Raw genomic sequence first — 14,083 nt, 5'->3', positions numbered from 1 at the left:
ATGTCGGGAACAAGCCGAGATGATGTTTGTGTACGACCGAGCTTATAGAAACGGTCGAGAGGCAGAACCTGACCCTCCAAATCGGGTGTACGCAAAGTTCGTCTCCTGCCTGCACGTTCGTCTCTCTAAAAAGACACATGATGACACCAACACTCATAAAGAGATTGAAATGGGGTGTGATGTGGTGGGTGTCTGCGAGGGTACTATTTTTGCTGCCTCTCGACAGTCTCCATCTGCTTGGTCATGCATACAGACCATCTCGGTTTATGCCCGACATGAGTACTGGACCATTCTGCTGCTTCAATCACAGCCTACAACAACCAGGAACACACGGCACGTGGCCACAGAAACTTCATTCTTCAGCGCCATCTACAATGATGCTCTTCCGGACACTTGTTTATAGGACGTTTCTTCCTTTATTTCCACTAACCATCCCGTTTGTGCATTTTGTCGGTTTTATTACTGTTCATCCTGTATACAGCCGCAGTACCATATGTGCAATAAACAAATCCAACCACAACCGTAGTCAACGCTGTGTCATCACTGAGTTGAGAGATTTCAAAGTTATTAAATTTGGTCTTACCCATCTGTTAAGTACAGCTTGCCCTACTATTATCAGGAAAGTCGAAATTTTTTACAAAATGTTGGTTAGGTGGAATGATACTGTTTTGAATGAAATTCTGCTCCCTACTACATAGCGGTGTAAAGGTATCATTTTTGGAGCACTGGAAGACTGTAGGTAACAGAAATAAATGGAATGCGTCTACAGTAGCTACTTCTTAGCGTGCATGTTTCGCATCAAATGATTGGACAGCCATTGAAAGAAGGCATCGTTTTGATGAGACTATATATTGTCTGAGTAAGACGCCTTATTCACGATTATTGATTAATTTCAACTCAAAGATACACACGGTAACGGCAGCTCCACCAAAACATACTTACAATGAAAACAGCCTTAGGACAGACACATAACAAGCACTAAACTAAACGAAACACTTACAAGCACAAAAAAGCAGTGGAGTGCATTCTACAGGCTTTCAGAAGAAAAGCCTCGTCCCCACATATTATATATCACACAACAACAGGCCCCTCCATGACAATCTCATCAAATCCAACCACTTTAAGTCCTGTCTGGAAGACATCTTAATCATCGCTGTTGATCTCCGCTTTGATTAATCCTTGCATCCTGATATTTATGAACCTACAAACATAGATACCCCACATGTCACACCACACTTATACAGCACTACACAAAATGACTAAAAACACAAGTAACAACTGAAGACATAACACAAATACTCGCACTATAGAGAAACACTGAGCCTGATTATAACACTATGGTATACCGTCACCTCAAAGAATGTTTCATATCCTACCACAAATTGCTTGCAGTCCTTTACAGTATTGTCCTTTAGACAGGTTATTACCTAGAGAAGTGGAAAACATTCAAAGTCTTAGTTTTCATAAAACGTGATACATGATCATATCAGACCTCATCCTACTAACAACAGCCTCACTTCTGTTTGCACCAAAACCCTTGACACCATCCTCCAGAGCAAGAATTCTTAAAGCTTTCCTCCGACGGAACTCTTTGCGAATACTAGTATTCTGATGGAACATCTTGTTTATTTTGAAGGTCAATAAAATATTTTAAAAATGAGAAAGACTTGGTTTATTGAGTGGTCATTACAATTTTACATCGTAACTAATAAAGCAGGCATCACAATAAAATTTTAGAAAAGTAAATAGAAATGTCAAAATATCGAAAGAGAAAATCCGTCATGTTTTTATCAGCTATTTTCCGAGCCCTTATTAACTTCCCGCGGTCTACCAGTGTTCCCTGAAACACAGTTTGGAGAATCCTACTCTACAGCAATGCAAACGCATGCCCAATCCGCATGGTCTCCACGTGGCTACAGTGTGCGAGAGAGAGAGCTCGAATAGAATTCGCATACTTTGGTGGAAGTTTCCAAAGATAACCAATGATGCTTCGCCTAATGAAAGCCGAGTGAGCACATGTACTACAGGGTCACACGAATGGCACAGCCGTGTGTGCAATACATTGTTGACGCCAAGACGGATTTCACGTGCGTGCCTTCACTTGCACGTAGGCTGCGAATGTGCAGCGTGCGCATTCGTGGTGCGCTTCCCTTCCACCAGAGTTGGGCGAAATTTATTCTAATGACGAATAACGAAGTAGAAACATTTGTTCTTCATCTGTGAATAAAAAGTGTAATGAACAACAAAGCTCAAATCCAAGACTGTTTATTATTCCAGTTCTCTGTCCTTTTTTAACCGAATGTACTTTTTGAAATTAGTTTTCAGAACAAGTCTTTTTGTCAGGCATCTCAACAGAAACTTTATTCACTTTTCGAAGATTCGCCGTTGTGCAACTAAAGAAAATACTTTCTACACATGCAATGAGGATATCGTTGCGTTATTGCTCCAGAACTTTTCTTTATTTCAGGTTTATGTATGACTATCAACACACAATCCTCGTCAGCAAAAATTGAGAAATCATGAAATTCATTGCAGTTTTTGGCAAATAATTGGTCATGATTCCACGTTAGTCTCACTTCTCAAATTACATTCGAAATTAAATTTTCCTTTCACGTTATAACAGTGTTCGAAACTCGTGACACTATTTGTTCATTTCTTCGGCTGTTGTATGTTTGTAGTTTGTAGTAAGCTTCTCTTGGTCACGGACAGCAATACAGGTGAACTATTTGTTTTTATATCATAGATAAGACGTCGCTGCAATAAGTGTAGTTGGTGTAGAAAGGCAAAAAGTACTCAAACCCATTGTCTCTTCCGAAGTTTTTTGATCTAGAACCTCTATATAACTGCATAGATGCACGTCTGATCGAGGAACCACTCCTTGTTGTAAAGGAAAGCTCACTAAGACAGAGCTACTCAAGGTACCCTCCGCCACATACCGTCAGGTGGCTTGCGTAGTATGGATGTAGATGTAGATGTAGAAGAATAAATCCTAAAAGAGTTTCGAATGAGTCTGGACATCCATCAGCACACAACAAACGTTTTAGAAGTTCTTTAGATTTAAAGTCTGTTGACAGTAGTCATTAACAACTGAGTTCTAACTTTGCTCCCTAATTTTGTAGCAATACAAACGCTAGCGAATTGCATAAATATATCAAAGAGAAAGCCATACGAGACAGTGTCAGCAGTTTTGGTACAATAGAGGAAGGTGCTGTAGATAAACAGTTTCTGATGGATGCATTCTCATCCTTGGCTACTGACGTAGAGCACTTCGGCATGTTAGCAGCGGGAGGGGGGAAGTAGTGGCAGTGCAAAGTTATTTGAGTAGGGCCGCGTCAGTAGTGAACCAGCTAAGACCTCCCGCCTATGAAGTACTTTCGTGTTGCATTTGTTACGCTGTTAATCAAGTAAAGCTGTGTTCAGCCCGAAGTTTGGTTTGAACACTGCAATGCTTTAATAGGCAGTGCGGTGTTCCCCTGACGTCCGAAACGTCTGAACAGAACTATATAACCAGTTGAAGGAAATCTACAGTTCAACGTGTACTCATAAACACGGTGCAACTTGACTTGCATTTCTCTCAGCGCTTAAGTTGAAAGAGGCCGTAAGTAACAGAAAAATCATAGATCCAATGAGGTCGAACTCAGAACTTTTGGCTTTGTAATTTGGAACATAACTAAGCCATCGAGGCACTTTTATATACAGTCCGTTACTACGTTTATCAAACGGAAACATACTGAGCTAAGGGAACAATCACTAGTCATAGAATTTGGTACAACAAGCAAACATAGAAGATACAGTGGCATTCTACGTTATTCGTTATTTAAGTTAGAAATAATTAATTCACAATAAATTCTTTCGAAAAATCTACTTATTCGATTAATTATCCGGATAACAATTTATCTGAGTAACACACATCACTGTTTACCACTACACCTTGCACTTACTTCATCTTTCCTTTCATTGCAGGTAAAATTATCAACTGTGAGGAGTCCTGTTAGTTCATTTGCTCTATTTATGCACGTGGTCTTACAGTGTATCTGGGCTGAAATTATTTTGATAAACCTTTCTCATTTGTTCTCTCTACAATGTGTCTCGATATTGGTGCGACTTTAGCAGCAGACTGAATGAAAGAATTACTTCATCAGTTGTTTTTTCATGGACAATTCGTTCTACACCTAAATTAATGACTTCCAGTAACGTTTAGTAGTCGATTGTCACTTTAATTTTCGTTACGCATGATCGTACTCAATCGCTGTGGTAATACTTGGTGAGTCACAGGTACACAGCACACACTTTCTCGTTAGACAAAATCGAAAAGCGACAGCTATAAAGGAATACTAATCACAAATGCGTTCCAACACGCGGCTGGCCCATTGCGTTACGACGCAACTGTACAGAGTCTGCGATTCCTTAGCCGCCTAACAAGGCCACACAGTGACTGCATATCACTTTTCGAGTGCGCGCCGAGTGATACCGAGTTGGGAACTGTCGGCCGCGTGCTTCCGGAACGCTTGCGAAGCGAGTGATGGGCGGCGAGCGCTGCTCACGCGTTTGCGCCATGTGGATGCAATGCTCTGCCATCTTCACCCTACAAATTGATCTACACTTAGTAACATACCTACATGTTCCTAGTACCCAGTGTGGCTTCTGTACTAACTACTCAACAGATCACCATCTCCTTCACCTTACCCACCTTACATCCCAAAAAGTAAAATGCATTTTTGTTTCCATTGACAATCGAAAACCCGTTTCAAAAGGTTTGCCATTCTGTAGTGCTTTTCAGACTACAGACCTAAAGGCTGCCCGTTGACTGTGTCCTCTTAATGGCATACTCCGTCTCTCTCCATCCAATGCACGTAACAATCATACACCACTGTTCATGCATCATTCAGCGTACCACTGGTGTACTTTAAGGATATGTCCTGTCCCTTCTACTTCCTCTACGTTACATCCTATATACTGCAAACACCCCTGAACCCCGTGTACAGATCGATGGCCTAGGTTGGCACTAGCCAACCTAGGTTGACAGTACTTGAAACTCCGCTGAGTAGAAAGTGGTTTATCTGGGGGCACGGGCACCCTTTGAAAAGAAAAGGAATATAATAGAATATGACAGAGACTCCTGACGGACGGAGGGAGGAGGAACCGTGTTCCTTTTGTGGAAAGCGATTCGACACACTAGAACACTGCTGCATACTTGAGCGAGTGTTTGCACGAGAGTGCGGTTAGCTTTTCGCGCTGATTGTGTAAGACCCGCAGTGATTCGAAATAGACGGCAGTGCGTATAACGTGCCTCATGAGGCCAGATACGTCAGATTTAAATGCAGCCGTTATGTTAATGGCAACGTTTGCGACAGGTAATGCCACTAGCAGCCTTGTTTTTTTTTTTTTTAAGAAAGTACACTACTGGCCATTAAAATTTCTACACCAAGAAGAAATGCAGATGATAAACGGGAACATATTATAATAGAACTGACATGTGATTACATTTTCATGCAGTTTGGGTGCATAGATACTGAGGAATCAGTACCCAGAACAACCACCTCTGGCCGTAATAACGGCCTTGATACGCCTGGGCATTGAGTCAAACAGAGCTTGGATGGCGTGTACAGGTACAGCTGCCTATGCAGCTCCAATACGATACCACAGTTCATCAAGAGTAGTGACTGGCGTATTGTGACGAGCCAGTTGCTCGGCCACCATTGACCAGACGTTTTCAATTGATGAGAGATCTGGAGAATGTGCTGGCCAGGGCAGCAGTCGAACATTTTCTGTATCCAGAAAGGCCCGTACAGGACCTGCAACATGCGGTCGTGCATTATCCTGCTGAAATGTAGGGTTTCGCAGGGATCGAATGAAGGGTAGAGCCACGGGTAGTAACCGATCTGAAATTTAATGTCCACTGTTCAAAGTGCCGTCAATGCGAACAAGAGGTGACCGAGACGTGTAACCAATGGCATCCCATATCATCACGGCGGGTGATACGCCAGTATGGCGGTGAAGAATACACGCTTCCAATGTGAGTTCACGGCGATGTCGCCAAACACGAATGCTACCATCATGATGCTGTAAACAGAACCTGGATTCATCCGAAAAAATGACGTTTTGCGATTCGTGCTCCCAGGTTCGTCGTTGAGTACACCATCGCAGGCGCTCCTGCCTGTGATGCAGCGTCAAGGGTAACCGCAGCCATGGTTTCCGAGCTAATAGTCCATGCTGCTGCAAATGTCGTCGGACTGTTCGTGCAGATGGTTGTTGTCTTGCAAACGTCCCCGTCTGTTGACTCAGGGATCGAGACGTGGCTGTACAATCCGTTACAGCCATGCGGACAAGATGCCTGCCGTCTCGACTGCTAGTGATACGAGGCCGTTGGGATCCAGCACGGCGTTCCGTATTACCCTCCTGTACCCATCGATTCCATATTCTGCTAACAGTCATTGGATCTCGACCAACGCGAGTAGCAATGTCGCGATACGATAAACCGCAATGGCGATAGGCTACAATCCGACCTTTATCAAAGTCGGAAACGTGATGATACGCATTTCTGCTCCTCACACGAGGCATCACAACAACGTTCCACCAAGCAACGCCGGTCAACTGCTGTTTGTGTATGAGAAATCGGTTGGAAACTTTCCTCATGTCAGCACGTTGTAGGTGTCGGCACCGGCGCCAACCTTCTGTGAATGCTCTGAAAAGGTAATCATTTGCATATCACAGCATCTTCTTCCTGTCGATTAAATTTCGCGTCTGTAGCACGTCATCTTCGTGGTGCAGCAATTTGAATGGCCAGTAGTGTAATTCTATTTTGAAGTGATTTACGATTTCTGTTTTCAGAAAAAAGAGAATAACGAAAAAAACAGAGACTGCTCACTACTGGATAACTGTAGTGATAATTTTTTTGTAGGGTAGTCAATGACCAAATTTCTGTGCAATTTGACTTAATAAATGTTAAAAATGTTTATGTTGTCTTTACTCAACCAATCGCTAGACCCTTTGCACATTGTGGCTCAGTAAACTGTAGCAACCCTCAGCAACAGTCTCCCACAATATGTTGACGACACCACTTACTTAGCTACCTATCACACCCTCGAACTCCATCAAGTCGCTCTAGTTTGATCCTCGATATCAAGAGGTAGGAATTCTTTGCGAGAAACAGAGTGGCGCTTGCTATAATCCTCCCGTGCCGTCGCACTCTGTTCCCGGAAGGCGGGGCAAATGGGCGGGGAACTTACAAAACGCTTCTCCGCAGTCGGAATGCCAAATGAGCGCTAAGCTGATCGGCGAGGCGCTCGCCGCCTGCCGGACGGAGTCTTCTTTCTCGTGCCGTAACGAGGCAGACAGCTCACGGGCTGGGCCCCCATTATCGGCTCACCAGTATCGCGGGCTGCCGCACTCCCAGGGGAGGCAGTCAGCCAGCCTAAGCGGCTTACAGTACCTTCCGCGAAGAGCTTCAGGGCGGTCCTTTTGCAGCTTTACCTTACGTTACCCTACCTTACCTCACCTCACCTTGCCGTGACCTACCCTGTCGGCGCTTGTTTGACAAACACTCGACAACTAGCGCCCAACTCTCGCTCATGGCGTAGGCCCGGGTACGAGTGGCTCTCTTTACCTTTCGTGTAAACTTTCTGTTTTTTAGTGATGTTCTCTGCGGTACTGATCAGTACCACTGCTGTAAAACGCTATAGCATATTATTTTTGCGAAAGTCATTTTGCGAGAAAGACCGGCAACTGGCAACACGGGGACCTACGAACTTCTCTTCGCCGATTTGATTCCAGCTAAGAGGGTGAGTAGGGCACGACTAGGACTTAAACGTATGTAAACAGGAAAACGCAAATCTCAACCGTTCTAGAGAAAATCAAGTTGAAAATTTTAGACGTGCTGGTACACTCTGTATGGTCGCTAGCATTTAAGGAGGCCGCAGCCTAGCGAGTAAGAGCGAGGTCTGTGGATCGAATCTCACTGTCGGTATTTACTTGTTTTGTCATTCTCACGTAATTCTACCAACAGATATTTGTGGTACACCAAGAAATTGCGTGATTAGCGAGAACCGTTCATGAATGTAAACCAAGTTTCTTTTGGAATAGATGTATCAAAGGAACGATGCACATGCAAAAATTTGGCATACGTTAAGTTTGCTGTACATTGCAGTAATTGATGTCTTCCATGTTACTACTATGAATATCATCCAAATTCGTGCAGTGCTCTGTAGGCTACACGTTATACCCGTCACAATTGCAGGTATAATGACATAAATAAAATGACTGTAATGATTTGATTGAAAGTTCTTGTGTATCACCTTTTTTTTATTTCCAGTCTCCTTACCAAAATTTTTCTCTCATTTTTCAGGATTATGATAATAATGAATCTGTTGGTAATGATAATGAAGAAAAAGAACACGAAAGAATCGACAGCGAGATTCGATAGAGAGACCTTGCACCAGTGAAACTAAGAGCTTATTCGCTCGTCTGCAGACTCACTGAATGCCAGCAACTCTGCAAAGTATGAAGGCAAACCTAAAATTTTCTAACCCGATTTTCTTGAAAACTGATGAGAGATGTGTCTTCCAATTTCCACACGTTTAAGTACTAGTCGTGCACTATGCATCCCGTCAGTGTGAACCAAATCAGTGGGAGCAAGTTCGTATGGTCTCCTTGTAAGCGATTTTTTTATATTTTGCTACCCATTTCACTCTGCAAAATAACATGAGTCCCCAGAACAGCACCTTAGAATATGCATCCCATCTCAAGTATAAGACATATAATATCAAATCTGCTTCTAAGTCACAAATTTAGAAGCTGATTTGATCTTCCAGGTTTTCAACTTGAAAATTAATATTCAGTATGAAAATTGTGATGGATTATACATGCATACGCTAAAGTGATGTTTCGTGGACTCACATTGATATTAATATGTCAAAAATCCGCCTCAGTTGCGAAATGTTACTGGTCTTTACCCAGGTTTCAGCTAGAGTAATCTACACTTCTTCAGAAGCACGAAATAAACTAATACATGCCAAAATAAGGCACGGTCAAACATAAAAAGCTAAAGTACCAAGTCAAGCTACGTTACTTAGCTGAGGAACAGGCCCGGCACCACTTAGTGGAAAGCGGTCGGTTAGCCGCGGATGCTACTGTTCCAACGTTTTCCACGAAGTGGGGCCGGGGCTGTTCCTCAGCCAAGTAACGTAGCTTGACTTGGTACTTTAGCTTTTTATGTTTGACCGTGCCTTATTTTGGCATGTATTAGTTTATTTTATGCTTCTGAAAAAGGCTAGATTACTCTAGCTGAAACCTAGGTAAAGACCAGTAACATTTCGCAACTGAGGCGGATTTTTGACTTATTAATTTATCACAGTTGCTGACAGGGCTGCCACATGTTAAAAATTCTTACATTGATATTGTACCTCGACACAGGTAGCACAACAAAGAAATTCACTGAACAGCTGTCGGATTATGTGTCAACAATATTTCAAAAAATTTGATAAAGCTGTGGAGCCTGCATATCGAATCAAAACAGCTGTTAGTGATACCATCACCCTCCCCTTGCACGCTGGACATGAAATTATATCATGTGTCTTCCGCAAACTCGATACCAACAACGCCATTATTTCTCCTTAAATCCAGTGGTACTTAAAAAAGTAATTATAATCATGATAGTTTCTATAATTCGTCGCACCACAACGAAAGGATTTCTGTGTAGCCTGAGGAATTGTAAAACAGGCGAGACAATGTTTCGATACTTTTGTTTTTACTGAAATTTTACAACTGTCGGATTTCAGCAGCTCAGAGAAGTAAGAGTTCAAAACAACCTCCTTAGAATTTAGAATTTTGGACATTATTCGTACAGGAACTTCCATATTTCATTGGAACTGATCTTGGGTTATTCTGTTGCTAAAACTATTTTACAATGGGGATATTACTGGTCTTCAGATAAAAATATTGTTTTACAGAAATTAATTCAGGCGTTTTCTCTGCGATTGCATCTGATGTTCAACAATTTTATTAGTTCAACTTACAGTTCTTTCGGACAAATTTAATGGAATCTGTCTTCTTTGGAAGAAATGGGTTTTGTGAAATATTAAATGGTCATTATTTATTAAGGATGCTACTAAACGAGTATATGTTGTGAAGAAAATGAGTCCACATTAGTGCGACGTTGTTCGTGTAGATATAGTCTGTTGCTATACTGGTGCCTGAAGACTTATTTCGTCACCTATGTTTGGCTTGTAATGAATATACAAGAGTGGTGGTTTAAATCTTCTAATAAACACACCAGTTACCGATGTACCAAGTTAAATTCCAACCCATTCTTATAATGTATCGTAGAGCGAGTGCTTGTGACAGTCCTGATGGAGATCCATCTTTCAAATGAGGACATTAATCTCGAAGGCTCCTTTGGTGTTATTAAAGAGGAGTAGCGAATGTACGGTACCGGTATTTATTATATTCCTCCTCTATTTAACTCTCACCAATACAAATAAGACCTTCACGATGCAGTTACATTTCAATCACAACACTTCTACTTCGCCCAGTGAAGATGCCGAATGGGATAGGAATAAAACAAACTTTTTTTGATAACCGCGTTTGAATATCTAAAAGACTTACCAATCACCAGTGCCATTAATATTCACGCTTATTTGATATGTGGTACCGGTTGGATTTCGGTGAGAGTGTTGCGTGAACGTAAAAGAAACGTTGTGGAGACACTGTGTCATAAAACTGAGGTCTGTTTGAATCTGATCGACGGCTACGATGATGAACAATAAATATTTGTTAAGAAAGAGATGACCATTTCTCTTCGTGCCGTCCGAGTGATGTATGATCCTTTGTCCCCCGCTGCCAAGACTCTCTAACTTGACAGGCTATTCGTTGCTCGCAGTTTGGCTGTATGCCGCCATCACCGCACACAAGAAAGACTTGTTGGTGACCGTTAGGAGCTGCAGACCATAAATTATTGCAGTGATAAGAGGCAAACATATGACGCACATCTGCGGTCTCACGAAGCTTAAGATATCTTCCACTGGAAAACGGAGGTTTATGAAGGAGACAGATTAAAAACGCTCCATACATGTTCCCATAATTGATATACAAACGCCACAAATAGGAATCGAATGCCGATTGTTGCTAAAGTGTGATCTTAAACCACCTTCCCTTCCCATCCCGTGCAACCCTCGTCTTAAGCAACATCTCTTCCACTTCTCTCCCTTGCCCAGTTCAAAGCCACACCCGTTTTTGAAAACAGGACAATCAGAGAGCAACTAATTAAACACAAATGTTTAGCTCCTCCAGTAACAGCTTAGTATTTTACTGTCTCATCCCATGTCTCAACTCCTTCTCAAGTCACACACCTTTCTTGGAAATAGCCCAATCAGGCAGCTTGTTTTACGCACACTGACATCTCCCAATAATAGCTCATAATTTTGCTGCCATATCAGTTTTTCCACATTTTCAAGTCATTCTTAAGCAACGCCCCTTTCCTGGAACAGCCCAATCAAAGAGATTCTGAATCAATACACGCATTTAGCTCTCCCAATGACGGCTCAGTGTTTTACTGCTATATTTTTGCCACATTTTTCATCTCTTTCCGAAGCTACATCGCTTTCTTACAAACAGGCAACGACATAGCTAGCTGTCCGTTTCACAGCTCAGTGTTTTAATGCCATAAAAATAAAACAACCAATCAGCCACCTTTTTACAATAACATGCGATAGGAGATGACATCATTTCCATACAGGAGTGACGGCAGCCTTACAGGTTGGAACAGACATACATATCTACTTCAGTTGTCTGTCTGTTGTGCAGGTTCATAACAGGTTTATACGGTGAATTAGCAATTTCATAGCACATTTGAATTCCTGTCCAACCCAACAGTTTGTGCCAGCGTGGCACATGCTCTCCAATCATGGCAGAGGGTGCGCAGATTTGCAAGTCTGGCGAATGCAGTGCCACAGCGAGGCGACAAGGTGCGTGCATGCAGAGCATAAGAAGTCTGGCACATGGAAGCGAAGTGGCAACTTCAACTGGGAGCCAGTGTCAGGTGACCATGAGCAGTGGCTGGCAAGAATTCGGTGCTCCGTTGGCCTCTAACCTTCATCCAGTGGAACTGAGAAGCATGTTGCTTCTGGTGACATAGTTTACATCTGAGTTTATATCACAATATATAACTGCTCACACGTAGCAAATGATGACCTTCATGTGTCCTGCCTCTTCTATTACCCCTCACTTTTACTATCAAACAATGGAGAAATCACGATGGAATAAAGACAAAATTGCGAGAAGTACTCATTGTAGGAGAAAGAAGGTTGACATAAAAACTTCCTGGCAGATTAAAACTGTGTGCCCAACCGAGACTCGAACTCGGGACCTTTGCCTTTCGCGGGCAAGTGCTCTACCATCTGAGCTACCGAAGCACGACTCACGCCCGGTCTCACAGCTTTACTTCTGCCAGTATCTCGTCTCCTACCTTCCAAACTTTACAGAAGCTCTCCTGCGAACCTTGTAGAACTAGCACTCCTGAAAGAAAGGATATTGCGGAGACATGGCTTAGCCACAGCCAGGGGGATGTTTCTAGAATGAGATTTTCACTCTGCAGCGGAGTGTGCACTGATATGAAACTTCCTGGCAGATTAAAACTGTGTGCCCGACCGAGACTCGAACTCGGGACCTTTGCCTCTCGCGGGCAAGTGCTCTACCATCTGAGCTACCGAAGCACGACTAACGCCCGGTCTCACAGCTTTACTTCTGCCAGTGAAAGGTCCCGAGTTCGAGTCTCGGTCGGGCACACAGTTACTTCTGTAAAATATCTTGGAGTATGCGTACGGAACGATTTGAAGTGGAATGATCATATAAAATTAATTGTTGGTAAGGCGGGTACCAGGTTGAGATTCAATGGGAGAGCCCTTAGAAAATGTAGTCCATCAACAAAGGAGGTGGTTTACAAAACACTCGTTCGACCTATACTTGAGTATTGCTCATCAATGTGGGATCCGTACCAGATCGGGTTGACGGAGGAGATAGAGAAGATCCAAAGAAGAGCGGCGCGTTTCGTCACAGGGTTATTTGGTAACCGTGATAGCGTTACGGAGATGTTTAGCAAACTCGAGTGGCAGACTCTGCAAGAGAGGCGCTCTGCATCGCGGTGTAGCTTGCTCGCCAGGTTTCGAGAGGGTGCGTTTCTGGATGAGGTATCGAATATATTTCTTCCCCCTACTTGTACCTCCCGAGGAGATCACGAATGTAAAATAAGAGAGATCAGAGCGCGCACGGAGGCTTTCAGACAGTCGTTCTTCCCGCGAACCATACACGACTGGAACAGGAAAGGGAGGTAATGACAGTGGCACGTAAAGTGCCCTCTGCCACACACTGTTGGGTGGCTTGCGGAGTATAAATGTAGATGTAGATGTAGATGTACATGTATAAGATTTGAAGGTCATCGAAGAGAGTGAGTCAGCGTTGTAGTCCATACTCCACGTTATTAAATCTGTACATTAACTAAGCAGTAAAGGAAACCAAAGAGCTATTTGCAAAGGGACTTAAGATTCATAGGGAAGAAGCTGAAACTAATATTTACCGATGTCACTGATTCCGTCAGACACGCGTATAACTTGGCGGGTCAGCTTAATGGAGTAGGTAGTGTCTTGAAAAGCGGTTGTCAAATGAACATCAACAAAAGTTAAAGTGCAGCAAACATTATGAACTGCGCCATGTCGAAAATTATTAAGGGTATTGTCGAAAAGAAATTTAAGAAGACAGTGAAACACAACAGCAGACTTATGAAAATATTGAAAATTCAGATGGCAATTCACAGAGGGCGTCGGATGTTCGTTTTGCAAAAATGTTTAAACCTAACTAACCTAAGGACATCACACACATCCATGCCCGAGGCAGGATTCGAACCTGCGACCGTACGGTCGCGCGGCTCCAGACTGTAGCGCCTGGAACCGCTCGGCCACTCCGGCCGGCTTCGTTTAGCAGTTATTCACTTTGATAAACAGATAAATGCGCAATGTATGAGAAAAATTGCTAAGACGTAAGTCGAGAAAGATAAGAAAATCTTGTATATACTTCACGTGGACTTTTTTATTCG

The 14,083-nt window shown here is 42.9% G+C and overlaps 1 protein-coding gene across 1 annotated transcript in view; it reads right to left on the bottom strand.

Annotated features, from left to right (window-relative positions):
* Nucleotides 1–14,083, bottom strand: part of LOC124594167 (glucose dehydrogenase [FAD, quinone]-like) — a 204,598-nt gene that overhangs the window by 84,114 nt on the left and 106,401 nt on the right. The window lies entirely within an intron of this gene.

Source organism: Schistocerca americana, chromosome 2 (assembly GCF_021461395.2).
Source record: "Schistocerca americana isolate TAMUIC-IGC-003095 chromosome 2, iqSchAmer2.1, whole genome shotgun sequence".
NCBI lineage: Eukaryota > Metazoa > Arthropoda > Insecta > Orthoptera > Acrididae > Schistocerca > Schistocerca americana.
Note: the sequence above shows the minus strand (reverse complement) of the source record. Positions and strands in the feature narration are given on the sequence as shown.